The sequence below is a fragment of the Castor canadensis genome, chromosome 1, assembly GCF_047511655.1.
Source record: "Castor canadensis chromosome 1, mCasCan1.hap1v2, whole genome shotgun sequence".
In the NCBI taxonomy this organism is placed as follows: Eukaryota; Metazoa; Chordata; class Mammalia; order Rodentia; family Castoridae; genus Castor; species Castor canadensis.
Genome location: NC_133386.1, coordinates 106,074,366 through 106,100,988, shown reverse-complemented (window position 1 = coordinate 106,100,988; position 26,623 = coordinate 106,074,366). Strand labels below are relative to the sequence as shown.

General features: G+C 36.0%; 1 long non-coding RNA gene across 6 annotated transcripts in view; it reads left to right on the top strand.

Moving 5' to 3' along the window:
* The window catches only part of LOC109676947 (uncharacterized), a 138,657-nt gene that overhangs the window by 54,546 nt on the left and 57,488 nt on the right, over window positions 1-26,623 (top strand). For all 6 annotated transcript variants that reach the window (XR_012449979.1, XR_012449974.1, XR_012449975.1 and 3 more), the window contains one exon: window positions 22,397-22,451. This is a non-coding gene — a long non-coding RNA (uncharacterized lncRNA). The remainder of the gene's footprint in view (window positions 1-22,396; window positions 22,452-26,623) is intronic.

Here is a 26,623-nt window from a genome sequence, read left to right as displayed (position 1 = left end):
ATTAAAGATCTAGCAGTAAATCTATATGTGTCACATTTCACTTGAACAGTATCTGCATTGGACAGAAAATGAGAAACTTAGAGTTACTATATGACTTCATGACTCTAATGTATTTGAGCTCCTGTTGAATTGAGTATTCAATCACATAAAACATTTTGTGCTGTGATAAGAAAAGCAGATTATCACTTTTCTTTGTCCATGACTATGGAAAGTAAAAAACAGTAGTTTCTCTGATGGACAGGCTACTCCAAATGAGTTATGAGCTAGTTAATTATGTTGATTTTAATGAAATTGAACCTGATTTGCAAGAATTAAAGCAGTATTTAAAAGGTATTGAATTTAGTCCTGTAAAAGAAAAGCTACTTAACCTTCAAGCACAGAACCTTTCCTAGATTTTCATTCCTATCTTTATATAGCAACTTTAACATAATGCAAATTGTACCATAAACAAAAGGATTGTTCTGAAGTGAGATTTTTGTAATGTGTGCCATCTCTTGACCCTTTTAGACTTCGAACTGCAGCCTGGGATTTGTTTTTGCATTCCTAAAGAAATAGAAGGTAATAAGGGAGTATGGTTCTTCAGGATATAAAACATTTCAATTTCTTTTTAAAGTATTTTTTAATGAATCACTATTCACTCTGACATAAAGACTATTGCATATCTTTAGCTGAACATGTAACTTCTCCAAGTTTTTTTTGCATTACTTTTTAGTTATCAGGGTATATACAACAAGCCACTGGATGGTGAGAACAGATATGAATGTTTGGTCACTAGGTCACCTTGCTTTCCAGACAGCATATCTTCCTTACCCATTCTGACCTGTGACATTTATAAAGTTCATTTCTTGGTAATTCCTCACCTGACAACAATTTCTGCATGGCACAGAAAGAAACAAAGAAAAGCTTGAAAAGGTTACCAATTTAAGGAAAGGAGATACTAGTATTTTACTAAAAAAGATATCCTTAATAATCTTTTTTTTTTTTTTTTTATCTTTCATCCAGTCCTCCATGGTAACATCTTTTTTTTTTTTTTTTTTTTTTTTCATTTTTCTTTTATTATTCATATGTGCATACAAGGCTTGGTTCATTTCTCCCCCCTGCCCCCACCCCCTCCCTTACCAAACACTCCACCCCCTCCCGCTCCCCCCCTCAATACCCAGCAGAAACTATTTTGCCCTTATCTCTAATTTTGTTGTAGAGAGAGTATAAGCAATAATAGGAAGGAACAAGGGGTTTTGCTGGTTGAGATAAGGATAGCTATACAGGGCATTGACTCACATTGATTTCCTGTGTGTGGGTGTTACCTTCTAGGTTAATTCTTTTTGATCTAACCTTTTCTCTAGTTCCTGGTCCCCTTTTCCTATTGGCCTCAGTTGCTTTAGGGTATCTGCTTTAGTTTCTCTGCGTTAAGGGCAACAAATGCTAGCTAGTTTTTTAGGTGTCTTACCTATCCTCACCCCTCCCTTGTGTGCTCTCGCTTTTATCATGTGCTCATAGTCCAATCCCCTTGTTGTGTTTGCCCTTGATCTAATGTCCACATATGAGGGAGAACATACGATTTTTGGTCTTTTGAGCCAGGCTAACCTCACTCAGAATGATGTTCTCCAATTCCATCCATTTACCAGCGAATGATAACATTTCGTTCTTCTTCATGGCTGCATAAAATTCCATTGTGTATAGATACCACATTTTCTTAATCCATTCGTCAGTGCTGGGACATCTTGGCTGTTTCCATAACTTGGCTATTGTGAATAGTGCCGCAATAAACATGGATGTGCAGGTGCCTCTGGAGTAACAGTCTTTTGGGTATATCCCCAAGAGTGGTATTGCTGGATCAAATGGTAGATCGATGTCCATCTTTTTAAGTAGCCTCCAAATTTTTTTCCAGAGTGGTTGTACTAGTCTACATTCCCACCAACAGTGTAAAAGTGTTCCTTTTTCCCCGCATCCTCGCCAACACCTGTTGGTGGTGGTGTTGCTGATGATGGCTATTCTAACAGGGGTGAGGTGGAATCTTAGTGTGGTTTTAATTTGCATTTCCTTTATTGCTAGAGATGGTGAGCATTTTTTCATGTGTTTTCTGGCCATTTGAATTTCTTCTTTTGAGAAAGTTCTGTTTAGTTCACGTGCCCATTTCTTTATTGGTTCATTAGTTTTGGGAGAATTTAGTTTTTTAAGTTCCCTGTATATTCTGGTTATCAGTCCTTTGTCTGATGTATAATTGGCAAATATTTTCTCCCACTCTGTGGGTGTTCTCTTCAGTTTAGAGACCATTTCTTTTGATGAACAGAAGCTTTTTAGTTTTATGAGGTCCCATTTATCTATGCTATCTCTTAGTTGCTGTGCTGCTGGGGTTTCATTGAGAAAGTTCTTACCTATACCTACTAATTCCAGAGTATTTCCTACTCTTTCTTGTATCAACTTAAGAGTTTGGGGTCTGATATTAAGATCCTTGATCCATTTTGAGTTAATCTTGGTATAGGGTGATATACATGGATCTAGTTTCAGTTTTTTGCAGACTGCTAACCAGTTTTCCCAGCAGTTTTTGTTGAAGAGGCTGCTATTTCTCCATCGTATATTTTTAGCTCCTTTGTCAAAGATAAGTTGCTCATAGTTGTGTGGCTTCATATCTGGATCCTCTATTCTGTTCCACTGGTCTTCATGTCTGTTTTTGTGCCAGTACCATGCTGTTTTTATTGTTATTGCTTTGTAATATAGTTTGAAGTCAGGTATTGTGATACCTCCTGCATTGTTCTTTTGACTGAGTATTGCCTTGGCTATTCGTGGCCTCTTGTGTTTCCATATAAATTTCACAGTAGATTTTTCAATCTCTTTAATGAATGTCATTGGAATTTTGATGGGAATTGCATTAAACATGTAGATTACTTTGGGGAGTATCGACATTTTTACTATGTTGATTCTACCAATCCATGAGCATGGGAGATCTCTCCACTTTCTGTAGTCTTCCTCAATCTCTTTCTTCAGAAGTGTATAGTTTTCCTTGTAGAGGTCTTTCACATCTTTTGTTAGGTTTACACCTAGGTATTTGATTTTTTTTGAGGCTATTGTAAATGGAATTGTTTTCATACATTCTTTTTCCGTTTGCTCATTGTTAGTGTATAGAAATGCTAATGATTTTTCTATGTTGATTTTATATCCTGCTACTTTGCTATAGCTATTGATGATGTCTAGAAGCTTCTGAGTAGAGTTTTTTGGGTCTTTAAGGTATAGGATCATGTCGTCTGCAAATAGGGATATTTTGACAGTTTCTTTACCTATTTGTATTCCTTTTATTCCTTCTTCTTGCCTAATTGCTCTGGCTAGGAATTCCAGTACTATGTTGAATAGGAGTGGAGATAGTGGGCATCCTTGTCTGGTTCCTGATTTTAGAGGGAACGGTTTTAATTTTTCTCCGTTAAGTATAATGCTGGCTGTAGGTTTGTCATATATAGCTTTTATAATGTTGAGGAACTTTCCTTCTATTCCTAGTTTTCTTAGAGCTTTTATCATGAAATGATGTTGGATCTTATCAAAGGCTTTTTCTGCATCTATTGAGATGATCAAGTGGTTTTTGTCTTTGCTTCTGTTAATGTGGTTTATTACGTTTATTGATTTTCGTATGTTGAACCACCCCTGCATCCCTGGGATGAAGCCTACCTGGTCATGGTGGATAATCTTTTTGATGTGTTGCTGAATTCGGTTTGCCATTATTTTGTTGAGGATTTTTGCATCAATGTTCATTAAGGAGATTGGCCTATAGTTCTCCTTTTTGGAGGTGTCTTTGCCTGGTTTTGGGATAAGTGTAATACTGGCTTCATAAAATGTGTTTGGCAGTTTTCCTTCCCTTTCTATTTCATGGAACAGTTTAAGGAGGGTTGGTATCAGTTCTTCTTTAAAGGTCTGATAGAATTCAGCAGAGAATCCATCAGGTCCTGGACTTTTCTTTTTGGGGAGACTCTTGATTGCTGCTTCAATTTCATTTTGTGTTATAGGTCTATTCAGGTGATTAACATCCTCTTGGTTCAATTTTGGATGATCATATGTATCTAGAAATCTGTCCATTTCTTTTAGATTTTCAAATTTATTTGAATATAGGTTCTCAAAGTAGTCTCTGATGATTTCCTGGATTTCCATGGTGTTTGTTGTTATCTCCCCTTTTGCATTCCTGATTCTACTAATTTGGGTTTTTTCTCTCCTCATTTTAGTCAGGTTTGCCAGGGGTCTATCGATCTTGTTTATTTTTTCAAAGAACCAACTTTTTGTTTCATTAATTCTTTGTATGGTTTTTTTGGTTTCTATTTCGTTGATTTCAGCTCTTATTTTTATTATTTCTCTCCTTCTATTTGTTTTGGGATTTGCTTGTTCTTGTTTTTCTAGGAGTTTGAGATGTATCATTAGGTCATTGATTTGGGATCTTTCAATCTTTTTAATATATGCACTCATGGCTATGAACTTTCCTCTCAAGACGGCCTTAGCTGTGTCCCATAGGTTCCGGTAGGTTGTGTTTTCATTTTCATTGACTTCTAGGAACTTTTTAATTTCCTCTTTTATTGCATCGATGATCCATTCTTCATTAAGTAATGAGTTATTTAGTTTCCAGCTGTTTGCATGTTTTTTGTCTTTACTTTTGTTGTTGAGTTCTACTTTTACTGCATTGTGGTCAGATAGTATGCACGGTATTATTTCTATTTTCTTATATTTGCTGAGGCTTGCTTTGTGCCCTAGAATATGATCTATTTTGGAGAAGGTTCCATGGGCTGCTGAGAAGAATGTATATTGTGTAGAGGTTGGATGAAATGTTCTATAGACATCTACTAGGTCCACTTGATCTATTGCATATTTTAGATCTTGGATTTCTTTATTGAGTTTTTGTTTGGATGACCTATCTATTGATGATAATGGAGTGTTAAAGTCTCCCACAACCACTGTGTTGGCGTTTATATATGCTTTTAGGTCTTTCAGGGTATGTTTGATGAAATTGGGTGCGTTGACATTGGGTGCGTACAGATTGATGATTATTATTTCCTTTTGGTCTATTTCCCCTTTTATTAGTATGGAATGTCCTTCTTTGTCTCGTTTGATCAATGTAGGTTTGAAGTCTACTTTGTCAGAGATAAGTATTGCTACTCCTGCTTGTTTTCGGGGGCCATTAGCTTGGTAAATCTTCTTCCAGCCTTTCATCCTAAGCATATGCTTATTTCTGTCGGTGAGATGAGTCTCCTGTAAGCAACAAATTGTTGGATCTTCTTTTTTAATCCATTTTGTCAAACGGTGTCTTTTGATGGGTGAATTAAGTCCATTGACATTAAGTGTTAGTACTGATAGGTATGTGGTGATTCCTGCCATTTAGTTATCTTAGTTGTTTGAAGGTTTGATTGTGTGTACCTAACTTGATGTTACTCTCTACTGTCTTGCTTTTTCTTATCCTGTGGTTTGGTGCTGCCTGCCTTTTCATGGTTAAGTTGGGTGTCACTTTCTGTGTGCAGGATCCCTTGCAGAATCTTTTGTAATGGTGGCTTTGTGGTGACATATTGTTTTAGTTTCTGCTTATCATGGAAGACTTTTATTGCTCCATCTATTTTGAATGATAGCTTTGCTGGGTAGAGTATCCTGGGGTTGAAGTTATTTTCATTCAGTGCCCGGAAGATCTCACCCCACGCTCTTCTTGCTTTTAATGTTTCTGTTGAGAAGTCTGCTGTGATTTTGATGGGTTTACCTTTGTATGTTACTTGTTTTTTCTCTCTTGCAGCCTTCAATATTCTTTCCTTAGTTTCTGAACTTGTTGTTTTAATGATGATATGTCGTGGAGTAGTTCTATTTTGATCTGGTCTGTTTGGTGTCCTGGAGGCCTCTTGCATTTGTGTGGGAATATCTTTCTCTAGATTTGGGAAATTTTCCATTATTATTTTGTTGAATATATTACGCATTCCCTTCGCTTGCACCTCTTCTCCTTCTTCAATGCCCATGATTCTCAAGTTTGGTCTTTTGATGGAGTCGGTGAGTTCTTGCATTTTCTTTTCACAGGTCTTGAGTTGTTTAATTAATAGTTCTTCGGTTTTTCCTTTAATTACCATTTCATCTTCAAGTTCTGAGATTCTGTCTTCTGTTTGTTCTATTCTGCTGGATTGGCTTTCCGTTTTGTTTTGCAGTTCTGTTTCGTTCTTTTTTCTGAGGTTTTCCATATCCTGGCTGTTTTCTTCTTTATTGTTGTCTATTTTTGTCCTGAGTTCATTTATCCATTTATTCATTGTGTTCTCTCTTTCACTTTGGTGTTTATACAGTGCTTCTATGGTTTCCTTTATTTCTTCTTTTGCTTTTTCAAATTCTCTATTTTTATTGTCTTGGAATTTCTTGAGTGTCTCCTGTACATTTTGGTTGACCCTATCCAGTATCATCTCTATAAAATTCTCATTGAGTACTTGTAGTATGTCTTCTTTTAAATTATTCTTGTAGGCTTCATTGGGTCCTTTGGCATAGTTTATCTTCATTTTGTTGGAGTCTGGCTCTGAGTTTCTGTTCTCTTCATTCCCCTCTGGTTCCTGTACTAATTTTTTGCTGTGGGGAAACTGGTTTCCTTGTTTTTTCTGTCTTCCTGTCATTGTCCTTGGTGTTGTTACTGTCCCTGTACTGTGTGTAATTAAGTATTTTCTAGCTTGTAATAATAACAATGGTAATATTGAGAACGGAAGAGTGAGCTGAGATGGAAAGCAAGAAGTTAAAGAAAAGGGGAAAACAAATATACAGACAAGAGGGAGAAAGCAGAACAAGGTATCAGACAAGAGAGTTTCGAAGGTATAAACAGGGAGTGTTAGTGTACTAATCGACAGTAAGCTGAACAGACAATAGAGAGACAGAGAGAGGATTGAAAATCAAAGATAAAAAAAATAAAAAATAAGTATATGAAAGTAATATCTATTTATAAAAATGAATTAAAATAAAATGGAAAATAGGAAATTAAAAAAAAAAAAAAAAAACCAAAAAACTTCCAAGTTTATATGCAATGCAATTTCAGTCTTAATAATTTGGATGTCCGTCTTAATCTCCAGTCCTGGAGTTGGTGCCTCAGATGTTGTTCTGTAGTTGTCTCATCAAAGGGGATGCATAAAGTGGAACAAAACTACACTCACACACACACAGAAGAAAAAAAAAAAAAAAAAAAAAAAAAAGCCCCACCAAGTGTCCCCAGTTCAAATGCAATAGTTTCAGTAAGTTTTTCGGCTTGCAGGTGTAATTTGGTTGTTCTCTCATCAAAGGTAGGGAGAAAAAGAAAAAAAAAAGCGTCTGGAGGCAGTTCTGAGAGTGGTATCTGCAACTGTGGCTTGCCTGCCTGCTGCTCTCAGCCTGTAGCTGGCGGCGTTATTTATGCAGATCTCTGGGGTGAGCTAGCACTCACCTGGTCCCACAGGCTTTGTTTGCTCAGAGTTCTCCTGTGCGGGGGAGGGGGGCCTCTGCTACAGGCTTTTCCCTTTCCAAGCACTGGGAAAGGCGACACTGCCCTGCGTTGTCAGGCCTGCGTGTTTATTTACAGTTCACGTGGGAAGTGGGTCTTCCCTCCTCTCACAAGCGTCCCCGCTCCTGGTTGCTGGCGCGCCCCGCTCCCGCCAGAGCCTCTCCGGCCCGCCCGGCTCGTTTATTTACAGTCCCGGGAAGGATTCCCTTCCCCCAATCTTCAGCGCTCAGGGCGCCCCACCCTCTTTCCAGCGTGTCTTAACTGTTCTTATTGCTTAGTACTCAGTTTCTCTTTTTTTCCCGGGTGGAGGTCAGTCTGTCCAGGGGGCTATGCTGCTCTGGCCCAGGCTTGTCTGTGGGGGAACCGCGGTACCGCGAAGCTCACCTGGTCCGCGTCTTCCCAAGCCGTGTGGGCGCCGGCCACTGCCGGCCCGGGGGCCTCTTCGGTTCTCCGTTTAACGTGAAGTGGAGATTCTCTGCGCCGGCTGGAGATGTGGAGGAGTCAAAGTTATGCCTTTTCTCGGTGATTATGCCTGTAAAGTGTGTCTCCAGCGTCTCTCCAAGATTTCACTATAGGAGGCTCGCTTTCTGCTTCCTACCTCTAGCCGCCATCTTGGAATCCTCCTTAATAATCTTAAGAGTGCTTCAGAACTGAGGTTTTATTTTTATTTATTTATTTTTTCTAGTGTTGCCAACCAAACCCAGGGCCTTGTGGATGCTAGCCAAGCATTCTACTATGGAGCTACATCCCTGTCCCAGACATTATTTTTTTATGACAATAGGTCAAAAATTATTTTTATTATTCTTGGAGATTCCAATGAGAAGGAAAATGCCAAAAGAAGTTACAAGTGCATTTCTACAATAATTTTTGCTATGAGCACACTATTATTAATTAGTTATTACTAAAAATATTAGCTGCTTCAAATTCAAGTCACTGCAAACTGTGCTAGAGGTGTAAAGTTTATTTGATTAATAGTTGAAAAAAGATCTTGCATGACAAGATACTTATCTGTGATTTTTTTTCTGTAAAAGACAAAAGGTAAATGCCATGTACACTTGTATTTATGAAAAAAAAATATACTATTTGCAAAATCTTCAAGATAAACCCCTATGACTTTATCATGGTCCTAGTATGGGAGATGTATAATTACTTCCAAGAAGAATAAGGAGGACATGAGTCTGTGCAAAAGGAACTGCAGTTCCTTTTGAGAAGATCAGGGGAGAGCAGAGGAAACTGGATATAGGAGAAGGTATGTTATTGGTTATAAATTATGCTGTTCATGACCATGCTGCACAGTTCAAATCCACAAATTTGATCATTCTGCTATTTTCTAGATGCTTCTGCCTGGTTCTGAGGATGCAAATATTAATATGGTGCCCAATCTTTTAACTTTTGTTTGTGAAAAGATTCGAAATTCAAAAGGAAGAAAAAAAATCCCCTACATTCTCTCAGTTTTGTTTCAGTATCCGTCCAGATGACCAAAGATTCAAAAGCTTTAGATGTATACAAAGCATACAAAATTTTTAAATGTTCTGTCACTAGGCCTTACGTTCAGAGACTCTGATTTTCTGTTTGGAGGGGGCCCTGGCACCTGCATTTTAGAGATCTAGTCCTGATGCAGGTGTATTCTTATGAGAACACAATTTGAGATACCCAGTTTTCCCATAGAAATGTTTATTTCTTGTGGAAATGAATATGTTTATTCTCACGGAAAAGATTCAGATTATTGGTTGCTCTGTAATGGTCCTTTTGAATACATTTTAAAAACAACCATGTCTTATAAAGTTCAAAAATATATTTTGATGCCCTAGACTTACAGTTGTGCTTGCACAAAGAATACCTTGTTGTGTGCCCTTGTCCATCCCTTTCCAGGCCTTCTGCTCTACTGACAGATGTGTGAAGATGCACAAATACTGCTTAAAAACTGGTTCAAATAGATATGTGCAATTGATTCCTAATTTTCTTTAATCCTTTGTTTTTTTTTCTAAAGCAAAATTCTTCTCCATTTCCTTTGTAGTTCTCAGATGTTTATTACTGTATATAACTTCTGCCTTTCATGCTCATTTTTACTTTAATTTATGGCATTTTAAATGTTGTATGGCAGAGGACAAATATGATGCAATTTACTTTCTGTTCTTTTTCTCCTATTTTTTTTTCTCCAGACCAGAGCTCTTTAGGGGGAAAAAATAAGGAAACCAGTTTATTTTTATGAGGCAGTGATCAAACTGGAAGTTTCATTTTTATCATAATGAAAAATATATGGGTTTCATCACTGTCATGATTATACCCAATCATATGAACACATCCCTTTTTTTGGAAAATAAATAAAAAATTCTGAGCAGAAAAGCTATTCTAATGATGTACTGGGCCAGATTTCTTATTCTATAATTTCTTGGTTTGAGCCCTCTCAGAGTGCTTCTTTACCTTTTGTATTAAATAAAATTAGTGGGTCCCCCTAAGTTACAATATGGTCCCAGTTTACCTTTCCAGTTTTATCTTCTGTACCCGTTCTGTGATCGGCTGTACTCCAGGTTTTCTGGGCCTGCATACCTCCATGGTTTTGTTTATGCAGTTTCTGCTCCCTAGAATACACTGCCTCACCTTTCTACACTTAGTTCAGTCCTGTGTTTCCAAAAGCATCACATCTTTTTTTTAACGTCTTGGCAAATGCATTATTAAAAAATTTGGACACTAGAACATATTAGTTTTATCTTTCTGACATTTTCTTATTCTGAGTTATATTATGCTTTTAAAAATGCTTGTTTAATTTGTCTCCAGTATGTATAAACTCCACGGGGGCTGGCATGGGGCCTTTCAACTTTATTGTCTGAACTGTGTGTGATACAAGTATGAGCCTGGCACCAATAATTTTATTTGTAAAGGTAGGAAATCTAGGGTCAGTTATTTTTTCATTGCTATTCATTCTGGTAAACCTATACCACCATTAAAATTGTAGTTCTCCTCAAGTATTTATTCTTATCTCCTCTAAGTTTACCTCATTCACCCTACTCCTCTCCCTAATTCTGCTTCCCAGCCTCCACTATTATCTTACTGCCCACTTCCTTCTGTTTTCTATGTAATCTTGTTCTTTTGTAAATAAACAATATCTTTATGTCTTTGACTTTGTCCTGCCCAGTAGATAAGAAAGTGGCCCCTGCTACCTACTGGCTCTGTGATCTTTGCAAGTTATTTCAACTTATAGTACTTTCATGTTCTTACCTAAAAGAAAACAGAAGCTAACAATACCTTCTTTATTGAGTTGTCATCACAATTATATATGTATATATAAAAGCACTGTCTGTTACATAGTAATTGCTTAATGGATAATAGCTATTATTTTTACTGACAAGTTATTGCTATTTTGTAGAAACATCATTTTTTATTTATAGCTTCCTTCCAGCAGGTCATCATCCTTATCCTCCAATCTCTTGACTCTCATTTATATTTCTGCATCTATCTTCACTTCCTTTATCAGGCACTATTCTATAATCAATGATTTGAACTTCTCTCCTACTTTCACCCTGAGATTCCTAAATCATTTTTCTTCTTTTAGTGCTCTGCAAATCTGAGACTTTGAATGAACCTTTGCATTGAATTATTTCATTACCACATATTGACTGTTTGGCACAGCTACAGAGAAAACACACAATGGGAGCTATTCATATCATGTAAGCATATGGTTCACAATCTGAACACTCAGGACTATTGGATATTCTTTTTATTCATTTTTGTTACCTTACTCTTCAGTTGAACCCTTTTGCAGCAGTCTCAAACTTTCATTCCTATCTTGAGGTCTTTGACTCAACCTCTACTCTCCCAAGTTAATCATCCTAAAAGTAAATGGAGTACATCTCATGAGGCAGGAACTCTTTCAAGTCCCTACTCAACTCCCTATACATTTGCCTTTTATTTTTGTCAATACTGGGGCTTGAACTTAGAGCCTCACACTTGCTAGGCAGGTGCTCTGCCACTTCAGCCATTCTGCCAGGCCCTTTTTGTGTTGGGTATTTTTGAGATAGAGTCTTGCTGTTTGCCTAGGCAGTCCTCAAATCTCAATCCTCCTGATCTCTACCTCCTGAGTAGTTAGGATTACAGGCATGAGCCAGCAGTGCCTGCTCTACATTTGCCTTTTAAATTTTTTCCTGACACCTACAGTGTCAGGCAGAGGTGTTCCATTTTCTGTTCAAGACTAGCCTATTGCTCAGTGCTTTTCATCCCATCTGCTTTAAATTCCCATGATATCTTATTCATCACTTGTTCCTCTGTTTTCATTCCTTCCTATGGTCATTGCCTAATTCCAGAAAACATGTTTGACTTTTTTTTTTAAGTGGTACTGGGGTTTGAACTCAGGACCTCACACTTCAGAAAACATGTTTGAATCTCATTTTAGGCTCCCTCTTGAGCTTATATCTTTTCCAGCCACAGTTCTTCACAAGCAAGTTCTTCAGAGGAGCAGTGCATTCCTCACCTCTATTCAGAACTTTAAAATCTGGCTTCTAACCCCAACCATTGCACTTAAAATGCCTTTTCAAAGGTGAGTAATACAGCCTCTTAGCTACATAACCCGATGGATACTTGATAGTCTTTATATTAGCCAAACTGCTCATTTTGACACTGTTGCCCATTGTTAAAACTTTCTCCTTTCTTAGCTTTTGTGAAACTGTTTTCTACTACTTCTCTTTGAACTTTCTCCTTTACTGATCCCTCTTTATCTTTTAAATAGCTGGTGTTTCTAAGGGTTTTGTTCTTTACATGCTGTCTTTAGATGGAATTTTCATATTGATTCATAAAGCTCAAGCTACTACTATCTGTATCCTTCCACTAAATTTTATACATAAACACCTAAGTGTCTGACTGACATTTCTACCTGAATGTTCCAGAGTTATCTCACTTTAAACATAGCCAGGTTGAACTCAGTTTTTATTCCCAATAGAGTTAAGTAGGCTCTAGAAAAGCAGGTGTCTCATTTGTTTTATCACTAGTAGATCTCTACCACCTATCCAACTAGATAATAACTAGCATGGAGAAAATAAATATCTGAATAAATGAACTTTCATACTCAGATATGATGTTCCTTATTTTGTGTAAGGTTACTACTATTTGTCAGGTTATCAAACCAAAAAACTGAGGCATTCCAGACACTTTACCAACTCCTTGTTTCTTACACAGCTGATGTGTTTTTGTTAATATAGTCTCATTCTTATAACTTAATCTCCTGCTTTCTATCCCTTGTACTTACGTGATTTAGTCCCTCACTGCTTCTTCCCTGGATTCTTTAAAAACCTTCTAACTACTCTTTTTCCTTCCAGGATTGTGCCCTGTAATCTGTTTTTTAGAACAGATTTTCTAAAACAGGGCTGATCACATGATATAACATGTGAGTCCCATAGGTAGTTTAGAATGTCTAGAAGCCACATTATAAAAATTAAAAAGTAATAGTAGTTTTAATTTTATATTTAATTTAATACAATATGTAAAATATACCATTTCAGCACATAATCGATATTAAAATTATTGAAATGCCTTACATTTTAATACTGTCTTACAATTTGATGTAATATTTTATATTTACAGTATGTTTAAACACGGAGTAGCCGTATGTGGCTAGTGGCTATCATATTAGAAAGTGTAGCTCTAGATTCTATGCCCTCAATGCTAGAGGGCATAGTGACCTAGCACTCAAGAGTCCATCATGACCTGGTGCTTACCTTCTTTCTGTCTTCATGTTTCCATTTACCTTCTTTGACTTTTCATTGTAGTAAATCAGCCTAGCATATGTAGATGTTATTTATTCTATCTGGAATGCCCTCTCTTATTTTTACTCACCTATGATTTGCCTAATTTGAGATGACCACGCCCTCTTTGTATTGCCACTGTACCCTTATGCTCTCTTTTAGCAACTGCTATAATATGTAGCCTTGAATAGTTATTTGTTCCTCTTGCTAAACTGTGAGCTAATCAAGAGTAGTGACCATATTATAATCTTCATTGCATCTACAGTTATGTACATAGTTGACTACAGGAATGTTCAATAAACTTAATTGCATAATACATTACTGGTAAATATCTGTTGAACAGAATTCAAGTCTATCTCATTATATGTAGTAGTTCTGCTTTTAAAAATTATGCATTCAAGTCAAGTGTGGTGGCTCATGCCTGTAACCTTAGCTACTTAGGAGATGGAAATTGGGAGGATTACCATTTGAGACCAGCCTGGTAAAAAGTTAGTGAGATCCCATTTCAACAAATAGCTGTGTGTGGTGGTGCACATCTGTATTCCTAGCTAGGTGAGAGGCATAGGTAAGAGGACTGAAGTTTGATGCCAGTTTGGGCAAACACACAAGATCCTATCTAAAAAATACCCTAAAGCACAATGGCCTGGAGGCATAGTTCAAATGGTTGAGTGCTTGCCCAGCAACTGTGAGACCCTGAGTTCGAGCCACCAACAAAACAAAACAAACAAACAAACAAACAAACAAAAATCATACACATTCAAGGTAGAAAAACAGAACATTTTAAAAAAGGGAGAAACACTAAGAATTGTTCAAAACTGTTTATATATGATATAATTTTTATAAATTGTTATAAATGAGTTATTTTAAAATAATTTTTTATGTGTATTTTAAAGTATGACATATTTTGGTACATAGTATTTATTGCATATAGTACATAGTATATATTGCAGTACATTTTTAGCATTTTAGTACATCATTCAAGATGCTTTAAAAACATGCATGTATATATTTGAATGACTAAATAGCTATCTTATTAATCATCAAAATTTACTGAACTTTTTTCTGTTAGTCCTTTAGTATTTTTGTATATGTATGTATTTATTTATTTATATTGTATTATTGGAGGGCTTGAAGATCAAACTCAGGGTGCATGCTAAGCATGTGCTTTCTACTACTGAGCTGCACTCCCAGCTAAATTTAGTGTATTTATAACCTTTTATTGTTATAAACATCTGGAAACAACTTGGTTTTTATGTTTTACTACCTTTCTAGGAATTTTTTTTCAAAGTAGGTGAAATTATTGGGTCAAAGAGAATATGTATTTTAAAGACTAGTATCTTGTGGGTCATCTGCCTTAGTTAGATTCAGCACATCAGCCCAGTTCCCTGGGCTTTCTTTCTATTCTTCAAGGGATGAATAGGAAGAAAACAGGAAGGAAGAAGGAGTCTTCGGTCTACTGTGAGTGGTGACAGTGGAGGAAAGCTGCCTTATTACTACCAAGTAATGCTGACAAGAATGAATTAGTTGGAAACTGCATTATCTTTGACTATTTGGCTTTAAATTGATGAGTCACAGTTGAAAGATAAACCAAATGTGAATGAGAGTTAACAAAGGAGTTGAAAAAAAGGCTCTTTCATTAGACTGTAGAGAAGAAAATGGTAGATATAACAATTCCATTTGAATTACTTGTGAGGATTTAATGAGAGAACACATGTTAAGAGTGCAATAAGGTTTTGGAGCTTCTAAGAAATATATGTTACATAAGAAAGATGAAGAATTGATTTCATTGGGTAAAATATGACATTGAGACTTATCTTAAAATTCTCCCACAAATGCTAACCTATTATAATTATCTAATCTATTCTGAAGAAGGCATGTGAGCATGCTTTGGTGTTCATCTAGTTCTTGCAGAGAACATTTTAGCTTTTTGTTTTTAATTTCAATCAGATGAATTTTGAAATAGTAGTATTATCCTGCTACAAATGGTCATTTTATACTCTCAATGCTATGCTATATGATATTATCAAATAGTGTATGGGTCATATGCTATTCAAGACTTGGGTGAGACATTCATCAACTTGGATGAGAAATTCAGCAAAATGAAAGAGATCCTAAAAAAAATCTTAGAAAATTAAAAGTTGAAAAAATGAAATAAAAATAAATGCAGTGGGAAGCATCATTTTAATAGAGTAGGTCTTGCAGAAGAAGGAAATGTCTTAGACTAGGTTGAGCAGAAGAAAGAATATCATGGATTGAATACAAGACTGATTAAGGAATATTACATTCAGGTAGTGTGATAAAGAAAACAAATAATCATAACCACAACTTTCAAGAACACTGCAATCAAGGGGCAAACCTAGGAATTCTTTGGTAGAAGAATGAGCTGAGACACAAACTAAAGTCATACAAAACCTATTTAATGAAATTGTGGCAGAAAATTCCCCAAGTATGGGGTAAGTGCATGAGGTAAGTTAGAACTGCAAATAGGTATAACCAGAAAAGCAACCTTCTGCATCACATTTTAGTTAAAATGCCAGGAGCACAAAGAACAAAGAAAGAACATTAAAAATTGAAAGAGAGAAATGCCAAGTTACTTACAAAGGCAAAGTCACCAGAATTACATTAAGACCTCTCAGCAGGAAACCTTAAAGCCAGGAAGTCATTGAATAATTTACTTCATGAGTCGAAAGTAAACAATTGCCAAACAGGATTACTATACCTAGCAAATCTATCCTTTAAAATTGATGGAAAAATAAAGACCTTCTAAGATAAACACAAAATAAATCAATTTATGTCCACCAAGTCAGCATTGCAGAAGATACAGCCTCTATTATGATGATGTGTGATCCTTTTATTTCTAGTTTCTTTAGGGCTTTTATCATGAAGATTTGTGGAACTTCATCAAAGGCCTTTTCTGTACCTTTTGAAGTGTTTGATCCTAAAAACTACCACAAGACTCTTAGATCTAATACATATTTTCTGCAAAGAAGCAGGGTACAAAATCAACATACAAAATTAGTAGCTTTTTGATACACCAATTATAACTCTGAAAAAGAAGTCAGGAAAAACAATCCCATTTATAACAGACTCAAAAAGTAAAATAAAATGCCTAGGCATAAACTTAACCAAAGATGTTAAAAAACTCTACATTGAAAGATATAAAGCACTGAAGAAGGACATTGTAGAAGACTAGAAAATGGAAATATCTCTTATGTTCATAGATCAGCAAAATTAAATTGTAGAATTGTTAATATTGTTAAAATTCTTAAAGAATTGTTAAAAATGTCACCAGAAGCATCTACAGATGCAATGCAATCCTCACCAAAATTGCAATGGCATTCTTCACAGAAATAAAAAATATCCTAAAATTCATAAGGAAACACAAAAGACTCTAAATATCCAAAGCAATCCTAACAAAAAGAGCACTCACAATATCAACTTCAAACTATACTACAGAACTATAGTGAGAAAAATAGCATGGTACAGGCACAAAAATAGATGTGTAGACCAATGAAATAGAACACCAGAAACAAGCCCATTTAGCTATGGCCATCTGATTCTTGGCAAAGGTGCCAAAAACATACATGGAAAAACATCTCTTTAGCAAGTGTTACTGGGAAAATTAGATACCCACTAAACTAAATTGCTATATTTCACTCTGGGAAAAAACAAAACAACTTTAAGTAATCAAAGACCTTAACATAAGACCTGAGACTTTGAAACTATTTGAGTAAGTCATAGGGGAAACACTTCAGGATTTAGGCACAGGCAGATTTCCTGAAAAGCACTCTAATAGCTCAAGAAATAATAGCAAGAATTGAGAAATGGGATTGCATAAAGTTAAAAAGTTTCTGTATAGAAAAAGAAGCAGTTGCTAGAATGAAGAGTAGTCTATGGAATGGGAGAAAATCTTTTCCAGCTATACATTCTGACATGACATTAATATCCAGTATATACAAAGAATTTAAGAAATTAAATATCAAAAGAGCAAATAATCTAATCAATAATGGGCAAAGGGTACATTGTAGCATTTACAAAGGTTCTTACAATGTATAAATATATCCTACTTGAATCACCTCCTCCACTACTCTCTTTAACCTCCCCTCCCCCGATTTCTGGAACCCTTTCAGCAGGTATCATTTTTGCATATGTACATGTGTACACATTATTTGGGCCATATTCATCTCCTACCCCTTTCTCCACCACCTCCCCCTCCCACTGGTGCCAACCCCCATTCCCCTCTGAGTAGAACCTGTTCCACCTTCCTGTTCTCTGATTTTTTAGAAGAAAGAAACATAAACATAAAAGATAAGAAGAGAAACATGGCTTTTTTGCTAGTTTGAGATAAAGATAGCTACACGGGGAGATTCCTTCTGTTGTTTCCATGCACACATGTATTACAACCCAAATTGGTTCACCTCTACCAGTCCTCTTCACTACTCCCTAGTCTCCGTCCCATAGTGGCCTCAGTCAGTTTAAGATTACTTTATTCATTCCTACACAGTAAGCACATCAACCACATTCAAGTTTTTGGTTTCCTTCCCTTTCCCTATTCCTACCATGCATGGCTTCCCCTTAGAGTGACCTGTGGCCAGTAATATTGCTGCATTTGTTTTAGGTCTATAATCTGCATATGAGGAAGAACATGTGACTTTTGGCCTTCTAAGCCTGACTAACTTCACTTAAGATGATGTTCCATCCATTTACCTGCAAATGACAAAGTTTCATTCTTCTTTGTGGCTGAGTAAAATTCCACTCTGTATAACTATCACATTTTCTTAATTCATTCATCAGTAGTGGGGCATCTTTTTTCCATAGTTTGGCTATTGTGAATAGTGCTGCAATAAACATGGGTGTGCAGGTGCCTTTGTGGTATCCTGACTTGTATCCTTTTGGATTTACCCTTAGGAGTGGTATTGCTAGATAGTATGGCAGATCTATTTTTAGTTTTTTGAGGAGACCGCATATTGTTTTCCGTAGTGGTTGTACTAGCTTACATTCCCACCAGCAGTGTATAAGGGTTCCTTTTTCCCTGCATCCTCACCAACATTTGCTGTTGGTGGTGTTCTTGATGGTAGCTATTCTAACAAGAGTGAGGTAGAATCTTAGCATGGTTTTGATTTGCATTTCCTTTATGGCCAGGAATGGTGAGAATTTTTTCATGTGTATTTTAGTTATTTGGACTTCTTCCTTTGAAAAAGTTCTGCTTAGTTCAGTTGCCAATTTCTTTATTGGGTCATTGATTTGGGGGAAGTTTAGTTTTTTGAGCTCCCTGTATATTCTGGCTATCAGTTCCTTGTCTGATGTATAGCTAAGCAAAGATTTTATTCCATTTTGTGGGTAGCTTCTTCAATTTAGAGACAATTTTTTTTGTTGTGCAGAAGCTTTTTAATTTGATGTAGTCTTATTTGTCAATTCTTTCTTAGTTGTTGAGCTGCTTGATTTCTACTGAGGAAGTCCTTGTCTATGCCTATTGCTTCCAGTGTATTCCCTGCCCTTTCCTGAACTAGATTTAAGGTTTCAGGTCTGATATTAAGGTCTTAATGCAGTTTGAGTTAATACTTGTACAAGGTGACAGCATGGATCTAGTTTCAGTTTTCTGCATGGAGATATTAGTTTTCCCAGCAACATTTGTGGAAAAGACTGTCTATTCTCATTGTATGTTTTTGGTACCTTTGTCAAAAATTAGGTGGGCAAAGCTGTGTGGATTCATATCCAGGTCATCTATTCTGTTCCACTGGTCTTCATGCTAGTACCATGCTGTTTTTATTGCTATGGCTCTGTAGTATAGTTTGAAGTTGGGTATTGTGATACTTCCAGTGTTGTTCTTTTTGCTCAGTATTGTCTTGGCTACTTGCAGTCTTTTGTGTTTCCAAATGAACTTTAGGGTAGATTTTTCAATCTCTGTGAAGAATGTCATTGGGATTTTGATGGGAATTGTGTTGAACATGTAGACTGCTTTTGTTAGCATAACCATTTTTACTATATTGATTCTGCCAATCCATGAGCATGGGAGCTCTTTCCACCTTCTGTAGTCTTCTTTGATTTCTTTCTTCAGTAGTTTGTAGTTTTCCTTGTAGAGGTCATTTACATTCTTTGTTAAGTTTACTCCTAGGTATTTGATTTTTTTTTGGAAGCTATTGTAAATGGAATTGTTTTCCTCTATTCTTTCTCAATCTGCTCATTGTTGATGTATAGAAAGGCTACTAATTTTTGTAAGTTGATTTAGTATCCTTCTACTTTGCTGAAGCTGTTTATGGTATCTAGGAAGGGTTTTTGGGTGGAGTTTTTTTTGGGTCTCTTAGGTATAAGATCATGTCATCCAGCAGATACTTTTCGAACAAGAAATACAAATGTCCAATAAATACATGAAAACATATTCAACATCTTTATCCAGCAGGGACACATATCAAAACTACAGTGAGAGTTCATGTTACCCAAGTCAGAATGGCTATCATCAAGAATTCAAAAAATAACAAATGTTGGTGAAGACATTGGGGGAAAAGAACCTTGATACACTGCTGGTGGCAATATAAACAAGTATAGCCACTGTGGAAATCAGTATGGAGGTTCCTCAAAAAATTAAAAATAGAACTACCATGTAAGCCAGTCCACTACTTCTGACTATATGCCTAAATGAATCAAAGTGAGTTTACTGTGGAGATATCTGCACACACATGTTTATGTTGGTATTATTCACAATAGCTACATTATGGAATCAACCTAGATGCCTGTCTATGAATGAATGGGTAAAGAAAATGTGATACATATAAACAATGGGGTTTTATTCAGCCATAAAGAAAAATTATGCCATTTGTGGGAAAATGGATGAAACTCAAGATCATCATGTTAAGTGAAATAAGCCATTCTCACAAAGATAAGGATTGAATGTTTTCTATTCATATGTGGGATTTAGGGGGGAAAAAAGGACATGATAGTAAAATGGGGATTTTAGGGATCTGGAAAGGGAAAAGAAGATAGGAGAGGGAGATAAGAAGGGTTAATAAAGGGGTGAATATGATCAAAGTGCATTATATACATATATGGAAGTGTCATAATGAAATCCATCTGTTTGTACAGTTAGTAGACAATAAGAAAAATTGAAAAAAAAGTTGTAGTGGCACATTCTTGTAATCTTAGCTACTTGGGAGGTAGAGGCAGGAGGATCATGAGTTAGAAGGCAGCCTAGGCAAAGTCAGTGATATACCATCTTAAAAATTAATTAAAACTAAAGAGCTGGAGGCATACCTCAAGTGGTAGAGTATTTGCCTAGCAAGTGTGAGGCCTTGGATTCCATCTCCAACACTAAAAAAAATTGGTAAAAATAAACATTGTGAGCCTAAACTAAATACATCCCATTCTACTTCCACTTAGACTCACAAAAATGCCTGCTGTTGAACTGTCAGCATGTCCATCTGACATGAAGCCATGTTTGATAAATGGGAAAATGGTAGTGGGAAGAAATAGTAGTTTCAAATAAATTGTGGCAGGGGCCCTTGAAAGTGAAGGTCTTTGCACTATTCACAATAGTCAAGTTATGGAAACAACCAAGATGCCCCACTACTGATGAATGGATCAAGAAAATGTGGTATTTATACACAATGGAATTTTACTCAGCCATGAAGAAGAATGAAATCTTATCATTTGCAAGTAAAAGGATGGAACTGCAGAACATCATTCTGAGAACATCAGAAGTCCAAAAATTGTATTTTCTCCCTCATATGCGGTCTTTAGATCTAGGGCAAATGCAGCAATGTTGTTGGACTTGGATCACATGACAAGGGGAGAACACCCAAAACATGAAAGCATTTGATGTCCCTACTCCAGAGGAACTAACACAGAAACCTTAAAGAGACAGAGGTCAACATGAGAAGGGGATCAGAAACCAGTGTAAAGATCAGTTAGAGATGAATCAACCTGGGTTGTAACACATTTGTACATGAAAGCAATGCTAGGAATCTCTTTATATAGCTATCCTTAACTAGCAAAAATGCTATGTCTTCCTTATTATGCTTATGTCTTCTCTTCAACAAAATCAGAGATAAGGGCAGAACAGGTTCTGCCTAGAAGCTATGTGGTGAGGGAGGGGAGACGGTGAGGGAGGGAGACAGGGGGGAGAAATGACCCAAACGATGTAATATATGTGAATAAATGAAAAAAAAAAAAAGAAAGAAACTGAGGGTCTTTGAATCATTAACTTCTTTGGTTTTCCAGTAATCTCTCTTCTGGTATTAGGCAACCCTGAAGAAAGAGAGAGAGTTCCATAATGCAGAGGATTCTAAAGTGATTGCCAGCAAAGCTGTGTAATACACTTACCTTGCAGTGCATTATGATACATGGCAGTTTATGAAAGCCCAGTTACACAGATTACAAGTTACATTTTCTAGTTTTAGCATTGTAGTACAAAATGTCCAAGTATCTTAACTAAATTCTTAAGAAATGATGATTCATAGGTAATACTAATAAACAAAGTGCAAGTAAAAGACAAGAAAGGGACAGAGCCAATACTTGTCCTATTTCTAGCAGGAGCTATTATCAGCCATGTAATGAGATGAAAACAGCATTGGTGTAATCAGACTGGAAGAGAGTAGACACCCTGATTTCAGAATTTTCAAGAAAAATATTTAAACATGAATTTATATGTATTAATTTTAATAAGAGGTCATTGTCATTACCAAGACATTTAGAAATATAATTTATTTCATCTTTTAAAATCTTATATTTTGTAAGGGAATTCATAGTGTAAAATGTTAATATAAAATATCTTAATAAAACAATATTTAAATTAAAAATCATTGTGTACTTAGATATTAAAAAACCAGAATTCAGGGATATAATAATTAAACCAAACTTACTGCTTTCTCTACTCTTCCTTTAAAATTTGTTTGGTGTGTTGGTTTCCCATTTATCAACTGGGATGAAGGACAGGACAGGCAAAAGGGCCTCCCTAGTTTCATTTCTTTTTACTTTTAGTGGTACTGTGGTTCGAACTTAGGGCCTCACACTTGCTAGGCAGGTGTGATCTCTGCCTCCCAAGTAGCTAGGATTACAGGCGTGAGCCCAGCTCCTAGTTTCTTAGGTGACCAAAGTTCTTATGTAGCTTTAAGTTGCTAACACAGCCTTGATTTAGTAGTATAAACTTTCTGGTCCAGGAAATAATCACATCTCCAAGCTTGTTGAAGTATTAAATCTTTTCTTCTCACCCAACTAGGGCCTGGTGCAGGAGAGAATCTGCAAGACAGTGGGAAGAGATTCACTCTTCTCCAGTGAGTGATTTTATTATTCTTTTATTCTTGCTTACTGAAGTTTATGATCTCTTACTATTTGGGGCATGAAGGTACAGGAGGAAAAGGGATGCAGGGAATTACTGCTTGAATGATACTGCCGTAAGGTTGCTTGTGTTATCTCCACCTAAGATATTTGTAATTTGCAGTTGGACCTCACCAATGCAATTTCGCCTTATATGGCCAGCATATTCCCCAGTGTCTTTTAGGCTCTCTTCTGAGTAGGGCTCCATCTGGGCTCTAAGATTTAGGGACCTTTGATTTGCCTTTGAAAAAGAGAGCATATAATTCCTAGATGTGTCTCCCTCTTCTAACATGGACCACTTGACTCATCTCTCATATTTTCATTTTGTCAGTTATGTCCCCCTGCTCCAGTGAACACCTGTCAAGTCCTCTGAGGGTTCCAGTAATCCTGAAGCCAGAGCTGAGCTGAGCAGTGCAGTAGATACTCATGCCCCTGCCCTCCCATGGGCATCATGCTTACCATGCAGCACAATCTTTCCAAAATGTCTTCTTCACAGTCTTAATTTCCAGAAAATTGACCTTTTTATTCTGGATGTGGATGAGAAACTTGAAGTTTTGGCAAGGTGGCCCCTCTCAGATCTCACTTTGATGTCTCAGCTTTTCCAAGTTTTTGTGCTATAATGGTTTTATGGCAAAAAGTACTTCAATTTTACCACCTTCTCCAATGGGAACAAGATGTCATTTTAATTTTTAAGGTTAGATTCATTGAACACTATTTTATTTATCTGTTTTGTGCCTTAGTCATCATTTAAGAATCTCAAAGGGAAGCCCAATTGCAGAATAATTTGGCAAGGAGCTCTTAACATTTCGAGTTTGAGATCTGATAGCCTTTAGGAGAAAGATGGAAGAGTGAATCAATTGCTCTTAATTAGGGACAGGTTTCAAAGGTACAGGGATGAGGTCAACATAATTTAAAACAATTTAGCTTGAAGTGGTTTGTCTTTTTTTTTTATAACATTTATATCTCTCACATAATTTTTCTGGCTATACATTCAGAATTGCAAACTTCAGCCCTTTTATTATAAGGTAATGATTGATAATCAATTATCATTTCTGTTAGATGCCAGAAGAGGAAATTCTATTGGATTAATGAATCACTGTTATTTTAGCTTCTGAACAAGTGTTTACATGCCATAAAAGTGTCTACATGCCATAAAAGTGTCTCCAACTCTAAGATCACCAATTTTCAATTAATTTTGCATTGTGTCTGTGGCTTGTGCTGTTCTGAAACTTTCTCTACATTACTCTGAAAACCCCTATTGCAGTTATTTAGAGACCAGACAACAGATGTTATTCTTCCATTAGACTCATAGAGTGACAGAATAATGAATACATTTATAGTTTAAGATGGATTTAAAAATGATTAAGAGAAATCCTTTTTAAAAGCAGAAATATAGCACAAAGGTTATATTAAACTTTGCAATGAAAATATTCTTATTTTCACCATAGCATGATAAAGATATAAAAAGAAAATTAAATTAAGTGTCTTTAAAGCTGTTGAATTCTACTTCAAAGACTTGTCAAAATTTTTAAAGAATGCTTCAAGAAAATAGACCAACATGAATATCTGACTTTGGCTTATATATAAATGAACTGAATTTAAGTAATCACAAAGATCAGCTTGCTAAATTTCTAAATGTTCAAAACCATTTAAAAATTTGCTTTTATTTATTTTAAGGTAGCCCCTCTAATCAAGTGTTTCATAAAATACTGCATGACTTGGGACTGTCAATTTAGTACAGTTAACACTCAAAGGATAAGAAAGAACAATACTGAAGAATGAACACTTGCTAGATATTAACAGAGCAATCCAGGTGACTATCCCTTTATGAGAGAGAAAATACCAGTGCTTGACTGCCTAAAAAAGCTGCACATAACTGTTTTGATTAAAACAAGACATCTTAAGAAATGAAGTTTGGCATAAAGGTACCATAGTGAGGTAGATTTTCCATGGTTATGCAGTTGAAAAGACCAACCCAGATGCAAGAGTTAGCTAAGAAAGACTTAATTAAAAGCAAGATACCTAGCAAGGCATTTCTGCAGAAATGTGCAAAGACCAGAAATATGTATTAAAAAATTAAACCTTTAGGAGTCAGCAAAGCTGGAGACCACCTACTGCCAAAGGTGCTTGTGGGTGGAGGGACTTTCCCCAGTATAGTGAGAAAATACCATCATAGAGGTACCTAACTCTGGGTATAAAACGTAGCAAGTTTGCAAAAGATTCTAACTAGAGGAGATATTTTAAAAAGTAATTTGTAGATAGTGTTTTACATATGGTTTATAATTTGTTGTTACTTTAAACTATAAATTCTTTTAAATAACTTATTTAAAGATAAGCCAGTCCATCAGTAATATATGTCTTTAATGAGGAGTTATACATTCTCAAAGTAAATTATTTTAGAAATTAGGTGAGCCAGCAAAAAAAAAAAGAACTAGAATTTATCATTGTTTTCTTTCTAGAAAGTCAAGCTTACCACATAGCAACAACTTAGAACTGCACAGAAGAGATACAGGGACTTGTGGTTATGAAATTGAAATGCTTATTCAGTATTGACTAAACAAAATTGCATCATGACTTATAGAAAAAATTTAAAAAAACCTTTGCTTATATATTATTATCACATCAGGTAAGCCTAAGATACATTGGAATTTTGAAACAATTCCAAGGGTTTTTTATAAATGGTTTCATTAAGTATCAATGTTTAGAGAATACTGCCTGTTGAATAAGAAAATTTGCCTTATTAGGGAGGATAAGTGGGTAACTGGGGATGGAGGAAGAAGGTTAAGAAGAGAAAAAGTCTCCTTCATCTCATGATAAAGTTTCTACTTTTCTAAATATCTGCTCCAGAAAGATTTCTTCTTTTCTCCTTCCTTCCTTCCTTCCTTCCTTCCTTCCTTCCTTCCTTCCTTCCTTCCTTCCTTCCTTCCTTCCTTCCTTTCTTCCTTCCTTTCTTCCTTCCTCCCTCCCTCCTTCCCTCCCTCCCTCTCTCCTTCCTTCCTTCTCATGCAAGAATTGGTTAAAACAGAAGTTTATTTGGCCTTTACTATTCTTCTCTACTTTCCCTCATTTTGACCTTTGACAGTTTAGAAACCACTGTTAATCAGAGATATAAGGCAGTAGATAGAGACAAAGCCTCAATTCCCACTGAAGGCTTCTTTCTTGCAATAGACTGTAAGATAAGGGATGAGGAGAAATTTTAATCTTGAATGAAGTCCAGTATTGTGATTATTACATGAGACAGGATTTATACTTACTTTATTGAAACTATTGTATTACCAAAGTGACTAGAGGTCTTTTATTACATGAGCATGACCCCCAAAGTTTTGAAGCTTACTTGAGTTTTTTTTTTTTTTTAAGGAAAAACGGAAGTAATTTAAGAAGAAACACTTAAAAGAATTTATCTTGTTAAATGCTTTGTATTACAAAGTATGTAGGGAATAGGCTAATTAATTATTTTAAATTAAACATTAAATTAAGTTAAATATTAAATTAAATATTTCAGAATTATACCATAAAAATTGCTAAAAGCTTTGGGCTTTTAAATGATGAACATTTTTCTAGAGCTAATAGAGCATAATGATGCACAAGTGTGTAAGGATGTGCAGTGCTTTGACCAAAACAGAGTGTAGGGAAGCATACACCACCTACTCAGTCTCTAGCCACCTGAGACTGAACTACAGACAAAAAGACTGATAGATACCTGTAAACATGGGAAAACAATTCCACGCAAAGAATATGCATTTATATTGAGTCTTTTCTCAGAGGCTTTCCAATTCACAGTGGGATTTCTGGTTTCAATGGGTGTCAAGCTCTTTTCCTACACAGATCCAGGCTGAGAGAATTATGATGTCTCCACATCCTCAGGAACAGACAGAAGAAAACCATTCAGCTGGGGTTGTTATCAGTTATCACAGAAATATAGTTTACCTTCACCATTTATTAAGGAGGGCTTATAGCTGGAGTTTCCTAGTCTGTTAGGTAAGAGTAAAATTTTTATCTAGGAGAACCATTTTAATCCTTTTGCTGAAAAGATACTATATCTCAAAGATTTGTGTTGTAAAGGAAGGAGCATAAAGTGGACAGCCAAATATTGGCATTACAGTGGCAGGTTTTTAATATTTCGTGTATA